The 21,092-nt window shown below is 31.7% G+C and overlaps 1 long non-coding RNA gene across 4 annotated transcripts in view; it reads left to right on the top strand.

Moving 5' to 3' along the window:
- The first annotated feature begins 9,447 nt into the window (after positions 1-9,447).
- LOC127800136 (uncharacterized) overlaps positions 9,448-21,092 on the top strand; it is a 35,518-nt gene continuing 23,873 nt past the window's right edge. For 3 of the 4 annotated variants that reach the window (XR_008022729.1, XR_008022731.1, XR_008022730.1), the window contains exons 1-2: positions 9,451-9,669; positions 9,935-9,991. This is a non-coding gene — a long non-coding RNA (uncharacterized LOC127800136). Of the gene's footprint in view, positions 9,670-9,934; positions 9,992-21,092 lie in introns of all 4 variants that reach the window. The other variant, XR_008022728.1, reaches the window with a different exon arrangement.

Raw genomic sequence — 21,092 nt, forward strand, 5'->3', positions numbered from 1 at the left:
TTATTTTGTTGTAGGACTTGTTACTTTTTTTGTGATTGATTCTAGGTAAGAGTATATACAAATGCTTGCATCACATTGGCCTTTTTAATGAGTTATTGTTGCTTTAATATGATACACATACCTGCAGCTAGTATGAATAATAGTGGAAAATCATATGGGCTAAGCATAATGAAATATAGACTGTTAACATTAAGAGTGTTGGAGCAGATTATGAGGTTTGATTCATTGTTCCTTTTTTATCTCAGGTTACTGATGGAGAGAGATTATCTTTGACAGTGAAAGCGAAGGAATTGGGGACTTGTGGCTGTGATATTTACCCACAAGTGAGTTAGTCTTCCTTTGCCCTCTGTAGCATGGTACTAGATATAATATATTATCGTATTTTAATATTAGTGAGTTGGCTATGTTCAAGGAAGTGGAACTGCTATTGTTTTATTTTATGGGTTCATGGAGATATATGTGTGTGTGCGCGAGTGTGTAAATGCTATGCTTTCGTTTTCTAGTGTTATAACTTTAATAAAGTTCAACATTGAGATGCTAAAATTTGTGGCACATGTTTTAGGTGTGTTTGATTGCTTACGAAACCTGTATATTTCAGCTCTTAGTGTCTAAATTTTTTTAAACTCTACTATTATATAGTGGTCGGTTCGGTTTTATTCGATTATATAGTGATTGGTTCGGTTAGTATTTTAGGCTAAATATTGGTTATCGGTTCGGTTCGGTTAGGATATTTTAGGATTCAGTTATTTCGGTTAGTTCAGTTATATTGTTGGTGGTGGTCAGTTCGGTTCGGTTAGTGTTTCTGGTTCGGTTCGATTTGATTTGTTATTTTTGGGTGATTCGGTTTGATTAAAACCGATTGCACACCCCTAGGTAGGTTGGCCCTTTTAACTTTTCGACTTTATCAGTTTAGTCCATATATTTTTGTAGGTACTAATTCATTCCTTAACTTTTTAAAATTGTTTATTTTTCCCTCTTAACATGTTAGTTTTTGTTTCACTCAAATTCACCTTGAACTAACCATTTAAAACTTCAAAGGTAAATTTTAAAAAAAAAAAAAATTGAAAACGGAATTGACCAAAATAAAAAAAAATTGACTCAAGTTTCAACCAATAATTTATTAAATATACAGTACAAAATTACGTATAATATATTAAAATAATATAAATATGCGCTAAACTATATTAGTATATTTTTTATAATCAAGAGTTTTAAAAATATATTTTATTGGGCCAGTGGGACGTGCTCGGCTTTGGCAGATTACAAATCCAATGCACGAAGGTAGGTCCTAGGTAGCTACATTGAAGATAACGGATTGGGCACCGTGATTAAGCCCATTTTATCTTCAAAATTGCCCAAACCCAACTCTCTAAACCTATTGCTTAACATACCCAAATCCAAATCTTCATAAAAAAAAAAAAAAATTAACGATTTTTGTTTTGCTGGTCAAGAGGGTAAATGCCATCCTGCGGGGGAGCAACTTTTCCATTATCGCTGTGTTGGACACTCGCCCTGCAAACAGGTGTCATTACTTGCTTTTGGGAAAAAACAGGTGTCATTACTTGCTTTTGGGAATGAACATGCTTCCCCAAATTTTAAGTTTACGTATCTGTAGTTACGTGATGAAATTAAACTTCAATACAGGCCTTCTCGAACCCACCAAATTAGCCCATCCCAGCAATTAGCGTAATCCACGTCCACAATACCAGCCTACCTACCACTACCAGGTTCCTTCCACTTTCTCAAATGCGTTTGAATACTTTTCAAGTCCTCATCGCCCAAATGCTCCGTAATGAGCTATCAGCGTCGTGACATCCGTACTTTTGGTCAGCTGCCGATAAGGCGTCTCAAAACATGCCATGCTTTCATTGGTGGAGCCACGCCATCACCTCCCGACGGTGCTACAGTAATTCCCAGATTTGAGAATACGGCGAATTTGGGAAACCAGCAGATTTCTGAAACTAATCCCACCACTAGCTGCCAATGAGGCAAGCTAGTAGTGAGTTGGCTCAAAATTTAATTAAAAATTAGGTTAATAAGTTAGCTCATGATATAAATAAGTCGAGTTTGAACTACCATTAGTTTGACTCGTTTGATTCACGAGCCAGTTCGATATACTTATATATATATTAATTTTATAAATTTATTAAATAAAAAAATATTTATTACTTAATACTCAATAATATAAATATATACTTAATAATTTTATAAATATATTATTTAAATATATATATATACATAAAAATAAGGTAATAGTCAATTTCGAGTCGAGTCAGCTCGTAATCATTATTAAGCTGAGCTATGAGCCAAGCTAAAATCAATTAAGCTGAGTTTGAGCTGGGCCTAACTCGACTTATTGCCAACTCTATCCACCACCTTTGTCATGTTAGTTGCATCTTTTTATTACACTTTTTTTTTTTATCACTTGTTTTCATATTCTTTCGTCTCACCATTAAGTCAAGTTATTTTTATTTTTAAAATTTTTAATTATAAAGTGATAAACGGAGACTGATAAAAGCAAATGACTTAAGAGGGCATAACCAATATTGTTTTGGCAGATTATATTTTTAATAGAAAATTAATTATAAATATCTACCTTTTAATATAACAAAATTTTAAAAAAATAATTTCACATATATCATAAAACCTTTGTCATTACTTCAGAGAGACTTGGCAAGTAATATCTTTGGAGTCATACTATTTGTACATTATTTATATATATCTTGGATTATACAATATATATAAATGACATAAATATTTCTTGTTTCACTGTATCTCAACGCTTTGGATGAGGACATTTTAGATATTGAAACATCGTTATCTAGTCCAAGATATAAACCATGATATACCAATAATATTTTTCTATCTTCGGAGATATGATTTTGTCCAAATTAGCACATAATTTTTTATACTTAAATTAATTATTTGTTATTATTCAATTCTAATTATAAAATATTTTTTTCAGAAAAAATAATAAAGTGGATGTATTTAAAAATTAATCTTACCATGTAGACATGACAGTATTACTTTAGAACACCAAAACTTTTTGTTGATAGGTATCGCACAAAATAATATTTCATGTCCTCTTTCAGTGACACCTTCAGTGGAGTTAATTAGTTGGTATTCAATGTCTAAGAATTACTATCCAATAATTTATTTATGTATAATAGTATCTATGCTCTATATTATTACTAAAGGGTAGACCGTAACAAAAATGTATAAAAAATAAAAAAAATTAAAAGAAATATTATCTGGAAGATATTTTATTTATGTATAATAATATCTATTATCTATATTATTACTAAAGGATGGACCGTACTAAATATGTATAAAAAAATAAAAAGGTCATCCGAGTATGACATAAGTGATAAACCTCTTAAATTTTTTTAAAAATAAGGGAAAATCAATTCTTGGTGGAGATAAAAATGCTCTATTTAATGAGAACTGATTGTGTGTTCGTTTGACAATGTATAGGTTTGCAATTGTATCCGATTTATTCAGAAACTGAATCAGGGGGAAGATCGGTCTTTTCTAGGTCTAGCGAGCGAAGTTCGAACACCTGGATCATCAAAAATAAAAAATAAATAAAAAGATTTAAACAAAATATTTATTGGAAGACATTTGTTAGTAACTATTTAAATTTTAATTTTTTTACATAAAATTTTAAATAAAATGAGTTTTATTGTAGTGGTAAAATTATTTTAAAAAATAATTATTGTTTTTAGAAATTATAAGTTCAAATTTCATTAATATAATTATTTTTTTATTTTAAGCAATATACATAAAAGGTAAAAACACTTTATTTGTTTTAGTGTTATGAATTTATATTAATAAAAGGAATACCAAATTATTATATATATTTTTTGAAAAATAAAAGTAAATTTTATTTAAATTTTACTAATAAAATTTGAACTCATAGACCTTAAATTATAACATATTCAATTTTACCATTACAACTAAATATAATTTTTATTTAAATTTTTCCTAAAAATTATAAAAGCTAAATTGCTAGTGTCAATTGTCATCTAATCAGATTTAAAATATCTTAGAACCACGCCTTTAATATTATATAAGTAAACATCATGCTTTGATATTATAAAATTCTGTCAATAAAATATTTTTTAAAATATTTTTTTATATATCTTGTTTTAAATAATAAAATTTGAATACATGGATCTTAAATAATAACTAATTTATTAAATAATTTTATGGCCACAATAAATCTTATTTTATTTAAAATTTTACTGAAAAAATTAAAAAGTAAATTATAACTTTCGAACACCATCCAATAAATTTTTATTTAAAGTTTATTATTTTTTTACATGAGCATGATTCACTCATCTAATATTCAATTATTAAAAGATGAGAAGCCTTCTTTCCTTTTAACACTAAATTATTGGAAGAAAATTCTAAATTAAAGAAGATAAAATTGTCTCTCGTATATAAAATTAATAAAAATGTGGTTCGTACTATATATGCGTAAATTAAAAAATAAAATATTTTAAATAAAGATTAATTAGATAACAATTAATAGTTAAAATTTAGTTTTTATATTTTTTAGATAAAAGTTAAATAAAGATTAGATTTAATGTGGAAATAAATTTGAGTTGTTACTGTTTTAAATTTTCAAACTAAATTTTATTTTTATTTCTAAGTAAAAATATTTAAAAATTTAACTTTATTAACAAATCCTCATGGTACAAAAATATTTTATTTATTTATATAATAATATAAAATATAAATGTCTCAACACTCTCTCTCCATTGTAAATAGGTCGAGAATCTACGAAAATATTGGGCCGAAATAGGAAAAAGAACTACTTTACCATTATAATTTTAATTATCGGAAGGGTTTAAAATTTAAGATAATATAAAAACAAAAGTGGCCTCGAATCACACTGTTTGGGGAGAGATCTTTGATCGTAATACCATTATTCTGCAGATAAATTTCAACGTACCGCCCGACCGGTTGCAGTGAGACAAGCAAGCCCCACGCCACGCCACGCCCAGCCAATTTGCCACCATCGCCAACCCTATGATATTTCTGGCACATGCTAATTAATTATCGACTTTACTTTGAACCAAACTTAAAATAATCATTAATCATGCATCAAAGGCTTCCGAAGAAAATATCTCCGCTACAACAGGGAATCCATGGTTCAAAAATATCTTCGAATCTCAACTCTCCCTAACACTACTTTCTCAGTTTAAATTATTAATGTCGTACAAAATCAGAGCCTTAATTATTATAACAGTTGACACGTCGTTGCGATGGAGCAGGTAATCGTCCTTCCCTGTTTCCAATGATTTTCTCAACTTTTTGCGATGCCTCGGAGACAGAATGATTGAAAGCATATGGTAGCAAAAGAGAGAACGTGTCGACCTCCGATTTGAAAACAGAGGCCATCTTAAACTAACCTATTTCTAAGTGGTTTTAGGCTTGTAAACGTGGGCTTCCCATTGGCCGAAACGTGTCCTCCTAAAGTTTCCGAGCCGACCCTGTTTCAGCTCTAGCCGGCTTGGTTTAGGGGATTTTTATTTTAGTAAGCCGACATCATACTCACCGCCGTGATATTGTGCAGCGAGCTGTGGAATAAATCTTTAAATACGCGTTGTTACTTAAAACAATTATAATTACGTATTGTTTACGTCAATATTAATTGAAATTTTGATAAGGCATTAAATGATTTGGGAATTCAATTATTGAAATAATTAAAATTAATCAAAATACCCAATGTTAAGAAACATTAGTGAACAATGGAAATTTTAGATATTATAGTAATGTAATTATTGTGATAAAATGAAGTTAGGTTTATAATATTTTTGTGATAGACATCATGTGTTAAAAATTAAAATACCAGAGTTAAAACTAAATAAAAAATTGAAGTCATTATTTTATTTTTACATGATAATAATATTCATATGAAGTTATTTTTTTATTTTTATGTAATAATAATATTAATTTAGATTAAAGCCTGATAAGAATAAAAAGAAAAACAAAAGGGACTCTTTTATCCATTCTCATCTTTCTTCCCGTGTCTCCTTTTCCTCAATCCCATTTAAATAAGTAGGTTTGGTTGTTAGCCAAACAAACTTGACTTTCTAGATGTGCAACTTCTTGATTCTTCTTGTAATATCCCTCAATTTAAAAATAATTAATTATTAAATTTATGATGATTTATACATAAATAACGATTAATTGTAAGATTAAGATGTAATTATAATTTATTAAATAACTGTGGATTGTTGATCGTGAAAGTCTTAGGATAGAATATAACCGTCCTTCAAGATAGATCAAATTTATAAGTGCAGGATACGATAATGCTCAATAGTGGGGCCAGGGCATCACACTTCTTTAGATAGTTATTTGCGGTTAAATTTTGAGTGTTTGAATCAAACTATACTAAAAGGTAAAATAGATATTTTATCTTTAATTTGAACAATTAAAATTATATTTAAAACCATTATCTTTCTTTTTTTAGGTGATATACATATATATATATATATATGAATGCTTGTTGATTGGGAGAAATAGAAAAAGAAATACTCCATTCAGGAGGAAAAAAAAAAGAAAAATTGATTCATTTTATCTGTCAAGAAAAAAGGAGAAGAAATTGGGTCTTGGGTCTTTGACGTCGGAAGAAATTGGATGTTGAGTACTTACTTATACATAGTAATTAAAACTAATTTTTTTGTATTAAATAATTTAACATTCTCTGTTGAGTAATGGTTTAAGTCTTGAATAAGTCTCTTGAAAGATTAATACAGATAGATAAATTTTGGTTGAATAAGTCTCTTGAATAAGTCTATGAGCTATATATATATATCCTTGTTGAATTTTGATAAATCAAATAAATGAAACTTTAACCAAAAATTAAGGGCAGGTTATCTTTACTATTTTTAAGTTATTTTTAATTTTTTAAAACAATAAAAAATTATTTACTTTTCTATTTTTAAAAATACATTTTAAAAAATAAGAAAAAATTTTATAAAAAAAAACTCAAAATAACAAAAAAATTATTTGGGCTGTTTTCAGCCAAAACAACCAAAACACAGAAAAGATAAGATAATTTATTTATTTATTTATATTTTATTTTTGTAACAAAAAAAATATTACAAAATTCACCAATTGTAAAATGTATATATTTCTTAATAATATATTAGCATTAAATAGATTTAATTTACTGAATAATCAAATTTATTGAATAAAATATTATTAAAAAATTATTCTCAAAATTCTAAATAGAACGTATCTTCTAATTTTTTGTTTTAAGAAATAATATTTCAGAATAACAAATAGAACGCGTTTTTTAGTTTCTGAAAATAAACTATCAAAAGAAAAAATAAAAAATAAAAAATAAATTCAAAACTTAAAACTGAAAATTAAAAATTAAAGAGAACACAGTCTAATTATTTTTTTTCTTTTTATTATATTAATAAGAAAATGGATTTTTAGGATGTAAAAAAAAAATCCAATGGTTTTGGCTATTATAATCTTTATGACCACAATTTTTATTTTTTTAGGGAAAACTTTTAGAAAAAAAAAATTCTACCTATCAAGAACATAGTAAATAAAAGTTCTACCAATCAAGAACATAGTAAATAAAAGTTATCATATAATAATTCATAAATTACAATATAAAAGAGAATAAAAGGGGTTGATGATTTTTAAATATTTTCTACAAAATCATTTCGTATCTTTATGCATGAAAATAATCATTGTGGTTGGATTCTATTATGAATTTTTGACCACATTTTCCTTAAGCCTCCTTTATCTCTTTCTTTTTCAAACTTTGTTTGTGAAAAAAAGAATTGAAAAAGAAAATATCAACAATAATTGGTTTTATTACGAGACAATTTATGATGTTTTTATCGATATATCATACACTTTTGCATCTAACAAGTAGACCTTATATATACAATAACCATCCTATCTCTATTATATCTTTTATTTCATTTCTTATGGAATAATAAAAAATACTATCAACCACAAAAAAATTCAATGCACAATCTTAGCATTCAATGTATATTCTTAAATATTTTTTTTTTTCAAATTTTTAAGTATTTTATTTTATCAAGTTCAAAGTTAGTCTGATTAATCAACATTTCTATATTATGCAACAACAATATGTAATTTGTTCAAATAATTTTGTCGGTTGGTTAATTGGTTATATTTTATTCATAAAATGGCTTAGACGGGTACTAGTGTGGATAAGACAATGTCATGTTATTAGATCAAATATAATTATTCAATTTAATATGTATCGTGCTTCATAATTAAAAATTGGTAGGAATATAAAAGTCGTACTTGACATTTCATCACTTTAATTAATTTGTCACACCTTCAAGTGAGTTATAATAAATCATGAAATAAAATTTTGAGTAAATTATATTTAACACCTCTAAATTATATAAAGTATCTTCATATTATAAAAATATGTTAAACTCGTTGTAATTTTGAAAAAATAAAGAGACATTAAAAATTTTATGTAATTTTATAAAATTTCAAAGATTCCATATGCAGAGTAAATATAATAGGCCGTTGTGATAATTTGAAATAAATCTTTAATAATAGATACAATCGGTATAATTTTTTAAAATAAGAAAATGTTTTCTATTCATATACCAAGTGTCTAATAATGACAATAGGGGTGAAGAGTGTTAAATTTTTAAACTCATAATTGAACTCTAAACTCACTCATAAAAAAAAAAAAAAAGACAATCCCAATCTTGTCCTCGTAGGATTTGAGTTTATTGTTATTTAAACTGATTCAAATTTTCCTCAAACCCAAATTCAATTACAATTTAACAGAAAAAAACCCATTTAATTGAGCATATTCAGGTAAAGATCTATGAAGTGAGTAGAAATTACCATAGCCGTAAAACTCACGATCAAGTCTAATTTATCCTCACGGGCATTTGTAATTAAGGGGGATTTTAGTGGCTGTTTGTTTCGTAAACTCAGTCCCTAACACATGAGCCGATAAGCCGAGGCTCACCCAGGGGTCTGTTCATTCACCCAACCCAGCCCTAATCGGTCCAATTATTTTAATCTGCTGCTTGACAGGTTGAAACCGCAGCTGTCCCCAGGCAAAAAAAGACGTTCCCGGGGAATTTAAATCAAATCCACGTAAATGCCTTGAAATAATGACAGACAAATCTATAATGCAAATCATTTCAGTGGGCAGAAAGTGCATTAGCGACCAATTGACCATCCAAAATTCAAATCGTAAAAATTATTATCTTCGTATTACACGAGAAAATTTTGTGGCTATGTATAATATTTTTGTCACATTATGGCTTAATTAAAAGTTAAAAGTAGTGGAAAGAAGAATTGTGCAAAAGCATAAATGAAATGCTCAGTTATTTTATCGGATTATTATTAGATTTTCATTTTCAATAACGCTTTTCACGCCCTCGCCACTATATGTAGTCCCCTATGAACTTCCAGATATTTGTGGACCCTTCCCCCCCCCGCCCCCTCTCTAGATTATTCGTTCCTTCCTCACTGCCTTTCTGGCGTAATTTCATGTCCTCACCTGCGAAACACGCAACGGTTGTTGTTTTCTCTCTCATTCTCCTTCGGTTCCACGCCCTAGCTCCGGTCTTCGACGACCACGTCTTGATCGCTGTTTGCTAGCTTTCACGCTTAATTCGATCTCTTCCGCTGGTAACTCGCTCAACTCGTTTCGGTTTTGAATGCTTTTGATTTCGTTGTCATCGAGAAAACGGGAGAAAGTAAAGAGGATTCTATTCCAAAAAAATTCTGAAAAGATTTCTGGCTCGAGTTTTCTCAGTAGCATTTTCCTGTTCTTCTTCTTCTTCTTCTTCTGGATTCGTCGTTGTAACGAACGAACTTGTTCGTGTTCCGTCCGTAGCGGTGCTACATTACTTTTTCTCTTTTAACAGTTTGCTCTTTCTCTGGAGTGGTGTAGATCAAGGTAGAAAGAAAGTCGACCGTGATGAGATGCCGGTGCGCCTTTCGTTTTCAGGTGCGGTTTCCGTCTCTACGGTTTAGAAGTACAATTTTATGTGCTCATGTCTTTTGCCTTTTAACTTATGCCAAAACCCTAACTTTTCATTGCCTTCATATGGATGTTGTAATAACGTGTGAACTAGTATTTTTTTTTACAAATGTTTTTCTTGCTTGGTTAAGGCAGTTATAGGGATACTGTGGTTCATCCATGGCCACTTCTACTATCATGTGAAAAGATGAAGGTTGTTAAATGGATGACAAACGGTTTCTTTCTTGTTCAGAAAATTATTTCTACTGGAAGTGCTGCCTTTCCACACAAGCACAAACGTTCATAATTAAAAATAGCGATGAGGCTTATTATGCATTCCTACAGTCTGGGATAGAATTTGTGCTTGTATGCCTGCAACATATAAAAAACCATAGTTCACCTAATAACGGCTATTTTACTTTTTTCTGAAGGAATATTACAGCCTAATACAAAACATAATTATTGTAATGAATGATACAGTTTGCCTATTAGCTGCCATTCAATTATAAACAAAAGATTTGTGACTTTAGAGCAAGCAAAAAAAAAAAAAAAAATGTCCTAATCTTGATGGAGTTTTCTTTCTACCCGAAATTATTGTGTCTTTTTGGTTGAGTATACTTTGCGCTTTATTTACTTGGCAGACTTAGCTTGACATTTTATTTGCTTTTTCCTTTCTTTTTGGTGGTGTTGGGCTTAACGTTTTATTTGCCTTTTCCCTTTCTTTTTGGCGTTGTTGATTTCTATGTTCTTTATAATAGTATAGTTTTTACCTTGATTATGCAAAACAGTTGTGGCCGCATCCCTCACCCCTCCTCCCTCTTAGGCCAAACTACATTGTTGGGCTACAGTAATACCCCAGCTTAAAACCAATGTTTTCCAGAAATTATTTTTGTTCGAACCATATAAATCTACAATGCTTATAATACATAAAAAGTTATCTTCGCAAGTAACATTTCTTTTACCAAAATAAAAGACAAAAAGAATAATAAACATAAATTTCTGTTTTCTTTGGTGTTCTTTTCTTTTATTTTGTAATTACCTTTTTTCCTTTTTGCTTGTTCTATTTACTTTTCGTTTTGCCTTGAAATTAATTAAATTGGAGGAATTCTATGTGGGGCTTTTTTAATTTCTTTTGGTTGAAGTATTTTGAAATTTTGAATATAGGAACATTAACAGGCAAAGCTATGGAAGTGGTAGATGTGATGATTAGAAGAAAGATTAATATTATGTGCTTTCAAGAGACAAAATGGGTAGGAAAAAAAAATAAAAATTTTATTAGAATCTGGATATAAAATATGGTACACAAAAAATGATCGAACAAAAAATGGAGTGAGAATTATTATGGATAAAAACTTAGTAGATGAGGTAGTAGATGTAAAGAGAACAGGGGATATGATTATTATAATGAAGGTTGGTCTAAGAAGAATGACTATGAATATCTTTAGTACATATGCATTATAAACAGGATTAGGTGATGAGATAAAAACAAAATTCTAGGAGGACTTAGAGGGACTCATACAAATGATACCAAGAAGAGAGAAAATGATTATAGAAGTTGACTTAAATGGTTACGTGGGTAGAGACGAAAACGACTATAGAGAGATACATGGAGGTTATGGATTCAGAAAAATAAATAATGAGGGTAAGTATATTCTAGATTTTTCTATGGCATATGGGCTCATTATAACCAATACAAGGTTCAAAAAACAGGACGAACACTTAATCACATATAAAAATGTCACATCAAGCACCCAAATAGATTACTTACTCATAAGACAAGATGATCGGTTATGTCGTAGGGATTGTAAGGTGATACCGGGGGAGTGTTTGACTACTCAACATAAACTTTTGGTACTTAATGTCCAAGTAAGAAATTAGAAGAGAAAAAATCACATAAAACAAAATCCAAGAATTAGGTGGTGGGATTTAAAAGGGGAGAAACAATTAATCTTCAAAGAAAAATTAAGGGGTAGAAGGGAATGAAATGGAGAAGGACATGCAAACCAAATGTGGAGGGAAATGGCTATTGCCCTAAGAAGCACGACAAAAGTAGTTATTGGAGAGACAAACGGTAGAGCCCCAAACCTTAAGGAGTCTTGGTGGTGGAATGAAGAGGTACAATTGAAAATTAGAAATAAGAAAACTTGCTATAAGGTTGTATATTAGTGCAGCAATGAAGAAAACCTAAAAAATTATAAAGAAACGAAAAAGACAGCAAAAATAGCTGTTAGTGAAGTAAGGTCTAAAACATATGAGAATCTATATAAACGACTTGATACAAAAGATGTAGAAAGAGATATATATAAATTAGTTAGAGCAAGAGAAAGAAAAACAAGGGATCTAAACTAAGTGAAATGCATAAAAGATAAAAACCAAAATGTATTAGTGAATGAGAGAGCGATTAAGAAGAGATGGAATGAATATTTCACAAAATTATTAATTCAATGATGGTGGGGACACAAGAGTTAGGTTGAGACATCTTAGTAATTCCGAAGGGAACGTGAGCTATACATTTTATCGACACATAAGTTCAAAAGAAATAAGGGAAGCATTAAAAAAGATAAAAAATCATAAGGTGGGACCGGATAATATACCAATAGAAGCATGAAAATGCATGGGAGAAGAGGGCATCTCCTGGCTAACGAAATTATTTAATGTGATCCTTAAATAAAAAAAGATGCCATATGAGTGGAGGAAGAGTACTTTGGTTCCTATATACAAGAACAAAGGAGATGTTCAAAATTGTGAAAATTACAGAGGAATTAAGTTAATGAGCCATACCATGAAACTCTGTGAGAGAGTGATAGAGTAAAGGCTTAGAAAAGAAACAGACGTCTCAGAAAATCAGTTTGGTTTCATGCCTGGTAGGTCAACAATGGAAGCTATATACCTACTAAGGCGCCTAATGAAAGGTATCGGGATTATCAGAAAGACTTGCATATGGTGTTTATAGATCTAGAAAAGGCTTGTGATAAGGTCCCTAGAGAAGTATTATGAAGGATTTTAGAGAAGAAAAGAGTCTGAATAGCCTATATACAAGCCCTTAAGGACATGTATCACGGTGCAGAGATAAGGGTCAGAATATGTGGAGGGGATATTGAACCGTTTAAAATTACAATGGGATCGTATCAAGGTTCTGCACTAAGTCATACTTATTTGTTTTAGTGATGGATACTCACTAAACACATTCAGATAAAGGTGTCATGGTGTATGCTATTTGTAGATGACATAGTGTTGGTGGATGAAACAAAAGAAGCAGTGGACACTAAGCCTGAGTTGTAGAGAAATAATTTAGAATCTAAGGAATTTAAATTAAATAAGGAAAACAGAATATATGAAATGTAAATTTAGTAAGAATGCAAGAGTGGAGAATGTTATAATAAAATTGGAAGACCAAATCATACAAAGAAAATACCATTTTTTATATTTGGGATCAGTGATTCAAAAAGATAGAGAAATTCACGAGGATGTCATGCATAGAATTAAGGTAGGTTGGCTAAAATGGAGAAATGCATCGAGGGTGTTATATGATGGTAAAGTCCCATTAAAACTGAAAAAAAAATTCTATAAGATAGTTATAAGACTAATTTTGTTGTATGACTCAGAATGTTGGGCACTCAAATACCAGTATGAGCAAAAGATGAGCGTAGTGGAGATGAGGATGTTAAGATGGATGTGTGACCATACAAGAAAAGATAAAATTAAAAATGAAGTTATTCGTAATAAGGTAGGAGTTGTGCCAATCGAGAAGAAGATGAGAGAGACTAGACTAAGATGGTTTGGTCATGTGAGAAGAAAACCAAGAGACGCTTATGTTAGAGAGTTGATGAAATGGAACAATTAGCCAAAAAAAGAGATAGAGGCAGACCCAAAAAGACTTTGGGAGAGACATTAAAGTTTGATATGAAGTGTATGGGCCTAAATGAAAATATGACAAAAAACAGAAATACATGGAAGTCTAGAATTCATGTAGCCGACCCCACATAGTGGGATAAAGGCTGGATATGTTGTTGTAGAAGTATTTTGAAACTTTAATCTCTCTACAAAATGAGAAAATTTGTAGCAAAAGAGAAAATGAAGACCCAAGAAGGAAATTTGGTGGGAAACTCTTGGACATGACATAGAGTTATGGCTTCACAAAGGATATGACTATAGATTGAGATAAATAGAAGTTTAAAATTCATATAGCTAATTCCACCTAATAGAATTAAGACTTTGGATAATCGTTGTTAGTTGTAATCACACCAAAATACTAGTTGTGAATGCATTTTCTCAATGAACTTGATGCACCAAGTTGGGATGGTCCAACATTCTACTTCTCCCTTAGACTTGCAATGTAAACTTAAATGGTCTCTCTATAACTTAGGTATTAGTATTTGTAAACTTTGGACGTAAAGTTTAATAATCTTATTTACGAACAACCCTAGTTATAGGGTAGAATATTTATAGCTTTAGGAAATATAACAACATAGAAGATTACCATAAAATACATTTAGGAAAGTATCCTAATTTAAGATTATGAAACTATCCAAAAGAACAAGATTTAGAAGATTTTTTAGAAACTTCCTAACAGCATGATGGAAGCAGATATGGGAAAGGATTCTTTCCTTTTCTCCTTGAACGTTGCTTTCCTTTCCATTTTTCCTTGAATGATGTCTTCCTTTTATTCTTGATTTTCTCACATCAACACTCTCCCTCAAGCTGATGAATCCATCATTTCAAGTTTAGATGCTAGGTCTCCAAATCTTTTAGTTGCCAAACCTTTTGTTAGAATATTAGTTACTTGTTTCTCAGATGGAACATAGGGTATTTGAATTATATCTTTCTCAAGTTTTTCCTTTATAAAATGCCGGTCAATTGCAATGTCCTTAGACCTGTCATGGTGCACAGGATTATGAACAATGCTTATGACTGATTGGTTTCATTAACAACAATCTTCAGGTCTTTTAGAATAATTCGTGGCCATAGCAATTCACATAAGTCGAGTTCCATAGCCCTGAATTCGGCTTCTACACTTGATCTTGCCACTATATTCTACTTCTTACTTCGTCACAAGACTAAGTTTCCACCTAGAAACACACAATACCCAATAATAGACCTCTTATCCACCAATGATTTTGCACAATCAGCATATGTATATCCTTGTACATAAAAAAAAAACACTTGTTTTGAATAAAATTCCTTTGCCTGGGATAGTTTTCAGGTAGCATAATATCCTTCTCACAGCATGCATATGATTTTTAGTAGGATTATGCATAAAGTTGTTTTGATTGGTAGAATTTTGATCAAAATGGTCAGGAATAGGATTTGCTTCTATAGAAATAATAGGTGCAATTGTGTTAGGATGAATTAAGTCTAGACTAGGAAAGGATGAGCCTTAGTCACCTATTAATTGAATCTCTCCTTGGGGACCAAGAACTAATGAGCCAAAAAAGGATTGGGATTCAACAAATGTGACATCTTTTGAAACAAGGAATCTTGTAGTAAGAGGATGATAACACTTGTAGCCTTTTTGGGTAGGAGAATAGCCAAGGAAGAGACATCTAAAGGCCCTAGGATCCAACTTGCCTCAGTTTTGCTTAGATAGTGGATAAAGGCTACACAACCAAAGACTCGAAGAGGAGGAGATGTATGTTGATGGAGATCAGGAAAGTGTGAGGAAAGACACTGGAAAAGACTTAGATGACTTAGAATTTTAGAAGGAACTATATTGATTAGATAGGCTGTTATAAGGACTGCTTTCCCCTAGAATTCTTAGGGACATGATGATGATGTAGGAGAGATATAGTGACATTTAAGAGGTGTCTCATCTTCCTCTTAGCCATTCCATTTTGTTGTGGAGTGTTGATGCAAGAAGACTCATGAATAACCCATTTTTCTTGGAAAAATTTGTGCAAAGACTGATTGAAGTAATCTCTTGCATTATTAGTCCTAATTTTCTGAATGTGAGTACAAGTTGGGGACGGGAAGGAACATGCGAGGAGCAGAGGTGTTGATTCATTGGAAGGGCCTTCCACCATTAGAAGCCACTTGGGAGCCCTACTTAGTGATCCAACGGCAGTTTCAATTTTTCCACCTTGAGGACAAGGTGAAAGTTTTGGAATGGAGTATTGATAGATCCTCAATTCACTGGACATATCAAAGGCGTCCAAGGAATAGGGGATAGTTTGGGAAATAGGCTGGTGGTTGTAACAGCCAACCAAGTGGGGGAGAGGGGTAGAACATGAATTGCAGGTTGTGTAACAACCTGCATGTGCTGACTCCAATTCTGTTAGAGAAGGAGGAATAAAAGAGAGGTGAAGGGTGTGAAGAATTTTCTAGTAGAGTAGGAGATATTAAGGGCCTCTCGAATTGCCCTTTGTTGTTCTTTTCGGCTGTAATTGGTTTGGAAATCTTTCCTATTGAATCGAGTTAGCTTACAATTCCAAGGAGTCTATCAGATATCTTAGGCAGTGTCATACAACAAAAAATTCTCACCAATTTCATTAGTCATGGAACTAATAAGTCAGGACCTTATCGTCTTATTTTTAGATTTCCACATATGAAACTTTGGGTTTTCCTCCCTTGGTTTGCTTGTGGCTCTAGTTAGGTAGTCATACTTCCCTTTTCCGCAAATGAACATTGTGACGGATTGGGATCACTAAAGGTAGTTCTTCCCATTCAACTTGTGACTAGAGATAGTAAACATATTATTGTCAACGGCTCCCATGCTGTTGGCTGGACAGGGGATGATCTCCAAAGATTGGTTGTTTTTCCCGACCATGTTGTGATTAACAGATCTGAAGGTTGCAAGAATGAAGGATTGAAAGGCGGATGGCGTGGCAATCACTACCTAGGTGTGGTTGTAATACCCCATATTGCTTAGTGTTAAGCAAGTTCAAGGAACTAGAAATCAGTTTAAGAATTTAGTTAAGTAATTGTCAAATCGATCGAAGGGAGTACCCCGAAAAGTAAATATCTAAGAAAAAGGTATGTCATTGACGAGTGTCTTGAGACTGTATTTATGACACTGAAAGCAATCGGAACAGAGACAATTTTTAGTACAACTAATTTCAGCCTGAAAAATCGAATGATCATAAATGATGTAATACTCGAGATTTTTAGATTCAGATATTTGAGGAAATAGGATATTTCAAAGGATTATGAAAGTCTTGAGATAAAAGTAGAGTTTTTGAGCTAGGGGCAAAATCGTAAATATTAAAGTTTGGGTAAAAGTGTAATTTACCTAAAAATTAGGGGTATTAGTGTAATTAATCCTTTCTTTAGGGACTAAAATGTAATTAAAAATTGGCCCGGGGACCATGTTGAAAAAGGTCTAAGTGCAATTACCCAAAAAGTTTGGCCCAAAGTGTAATTCTTGAAACCTTTTTCCTAGGGGCATTTGGGAGATTAAGGATAAAGACTCATGATGACTTTAGTGATAAGGATGAAGTCTCACGATGACTTTAGCGATGAGGATGAAGCCTCATGACTTTGGAGATAAGATAAAGGCTCATGATGACGTTAGAGATAAGATGAAGGCTGATGATGACGTTAGAGATAAGATAAGATTTAATTGGATAAGATTTGGTAAGATTTGATATGATTACTACAAAATCTAAGCCTATAAATAAGGTGTTCATGGTCAAAGGTTTTCTCATTCAAAGTTGTGATAAATTTGTCTAAACGAGAGTGATTCGGGTTTAGTGGATAGAGGGCTTTTAAAGCATACGCGAGGCGTCACACGTGCAGAGCACTTGGGCAACGCGTGAGGGCGTGTAAGGAGGTGGTTTGGTCAAAAGACTTGAGGAGTTGCACGAAAATCAAGATTAGGCACAAGATTTGAGGTGTTCTGAGTTTCGTTCAAGGTGAGTAGTTCTATCCTAAATACTTGTTTTGATTCTACCTAAATTTGATTTGATTTCATGCAAAATGGTTTTGTTGCATGCGAATGGTTTAACCGGTGACGGTTGTTTTCATGTGGAAGGTTTGTCCCAAAATGTCTTATCCATGTGCATTGAATTTTGTGCGATAAATTATGTACATGAAATGTTGTTTTTATATAATGTATCGAGTTGTGGTATGTGGCATTGGCATGTGTTTGTGTTGTCCATATGAGATGTTAGCTTGCAATGTTGTTCGGATAGTGTAGCTATAATTCTCCAAGGGTGTTGTTGGAATAACGTATAGGGGTATCTCATGCTGGTGTGCATGTCGGGATGGTCATCTAGGGTTCTGTGCTGGGCTGTGTGGCCAGGGAAGTTATACTAGGACAATTGGTTGTTCATGTGGGATATGGGTTGGGAATGAGTAATGATTATGGAATGCTTTTGAGTGGGAATGTAATCCCTGACGTGATTGTGGTGAGTCGGGTTCCTGCGTTGATGTTGACTCTCTTGGGCCGAGAGTGGTAATGATTGTTCCCGAGATATCGAGGAGATGCGTTGACTTTGCCCTTTTTAAGCTAGGACTGTGTTGTGCCAATGTGTCGGTGTGGTGATGTTACCTTTAGAGAGATTGCTCTTTCCCCGTGGTTGGGTTAAGCACTGTGTGGGATTCTCTTGGGCTGGGACTTGTCGGGTTATGTTGGTTTGTTTTATGTCTTGCATATATTCATGAAAACGTGTTTTGAACTCTCACTTAGATGATTCAATATCTTATTTGGACTTTGTTCTTGAAATATTCAAACGTTCTAGGTGAAAGCAATGGTGTTAAGGGGAAAGGAATTGCTGATGATTCACGACGATTAGTAGATGGTCCGTAGCTTGTCTTTCAATTATGACGTGTATTTTGATGATGTCATGTTAAGCGATAAGTACAACTTTTCATGTTATGAATAAGATGAGTTCGGTTATGTACCGTTTGAGGTTATGATCTAGTTTCCGCATTTATGATGATTTATCTGTCTTAGCTTAATTGATTCTTACTTTGGTATGCTGAGAAAGTGTAACGGGATTGTCGGGAAATGATTTATGTTGAGTTTATGTTAGAAAAAAAAATATATTCTTGAAGTCTTACGTTATCTAACACCCTGGAAAAAGCGGGGTGTTACAGTGGTAGTCATTGCCTAGGGTTTGACAAAAGTGAAGGATTTTTTTTTGCTCTGATACCATGCAGAAAATATTAGGAAGAATAGCTTGATTGTCTATTATTGAATTCGAGTAGGGGTATTTATACAGGTACAAGATATCTACGATATCTCCTAGAAAACAGGAATAAATTCAAATTTAGATGACCATAATTGATATTTGAAATAATGAATTATCTTCCTCCTCCAAGTTTTATCATTTCCTTGAATTTTGGATTTTATCTCATCTTCTAAGTTGTCTCATTTAAATCTTGAATTCTTTCAACCATCCTATCCTTTCCTTTTTAAACTTAAACATCCAATCTGCCATCTTTTCAATAATATTCTCAAAATCTCCACAATGATGATGATAAGTATTATAATGGAAAATTACACGTGGTATTCTTAAGATTTAGGATAATTGCGAGAACCACCCCTAAATTTTGAGAAAATATAGTAAGCACCCTGAAGGTTTTATTACGTTGCAATTTTCTATATCTTAGTTAACCCTAGTTAAACATTGGAAATTAACCAAAATTACATTATAATTTAAATGTGTTTTCCTTCTCTCTTATGTTTCTCTCCCTTCTCTTTTTTCTTATTCTCTCTGATTTCCCAATAAAGGTTGATGGCGACAATGACAACGCTTTTTCGACAACGGTGGCAACACTTGTTGGCAATCTCTCCCCTCTCTTCTATGGTTCATCATTGATGAACTCTATCCATGATAGAAATTCTAAGGTTCATTTGCAATGATGAACCTAGATGAACCCCATATTTCTAGGGTTCATTCCACGAATCAACCCCAAACGTTTGGGTTCATCCCCTCATTTCTCTTTTTTAAAGAACTTTGGTTGGGGTTTTCTTTGTCTATCTAAGGTTTAAAATTGAACCTAGATGAGGGTTCAATTTGGTTTATTTGGCTACAATAGTGGTTGTTGGTTGTCGGGAATCATTGTTTCTCTCCCTCTTTTATTTTTTTGAAAGTCAGAGAAGAGAAGAGAGAGAACAAAGGGTAAAATGGTTTTTTATCCCTTTGTTTAACAGCAAGGGAGGTTTTTGCTATTTTTGAATGTGGGGTTGGTTCTTGCTATTACATTAAACCTATGAGGTGGTTATTGGAATGATCCCGTATTATAATTAGTTGTATTTGTGAAGGTTCTTAAGCTACCATTCCACTCAAAATCTTAAGCCATATGATACTAAATCAATAATGTTTATTAAATTTTTCCTACACCTCTTAAAGGGAAAATTCTTTCTTCACACATGGACTGAAGTGACAAAGATGTTAAATTGAAATGCACCAACATACATGGAAGAATAACAACATTAGAACAAATATTAGTTTCACTAGGTGAGATGGCCTACATAAATTCTAGCTCACAAATTTTCTCTATTCATGGTAATTTCTTTTATAAGACCCTTATATTATAAGTCATTCCTAAGAGTTTTTCACCAACTTTTTGTAGATTTCTCTACTTCTTTTTTCATAATCTTTTTCGAGTTTTCCATTTTGGCCTTATTATTACTTGTCTTTTATTATATAGTTGCACATTTTTCATAATGCCCTCATTTGATTTTACACTTATATTTTTCACATGTTAGTTTCTTATCCAACATTTCATGTCATATAACATAGTTGGTCTTATAATTATTCAATAAGACTTTCTTTTTAATTTTAAAGAAAATTTTACAATGACATAAAATGCCAAGAACACTTTCCCATTTAAACCATTTTGACTTAGTTATGTAACATTATTAATAAAATGTCTTTTTGAACAAATGACTCAAGTTATTTTTATTGATCTTTTTATTTTTGGAACATGATCTTTAAATCTCATCATATCATCTTCTGCGTTTCATTTTTTAACTAAACATAGACTTCATATATTTAATTTTCAATATTTTGAACTTGAAACCATTGAATTCCAAAGTCACCTGCATAGTTTGAGTTTATTATTCACATTTTCTTTAGCCTTGCCTACTTGAATTATTATTATTATTATTATTTTTTGCAAAAAAAGAATACATACATTAGGATTC

Source organism: Diospyros lotus, chromosome 4, assembly GCF_014633365.1.
Source record: "Diospyros lotus cultivar Yz01 chromosome 4, ASM1463336v1, whole genome shotgun sequence".
NCBI lineage: Eukaryota > Viridiplantae > Streptophyta > Magnoliopsida > Ericales > Ebenaceae > Diospyros > Diospyros lotus.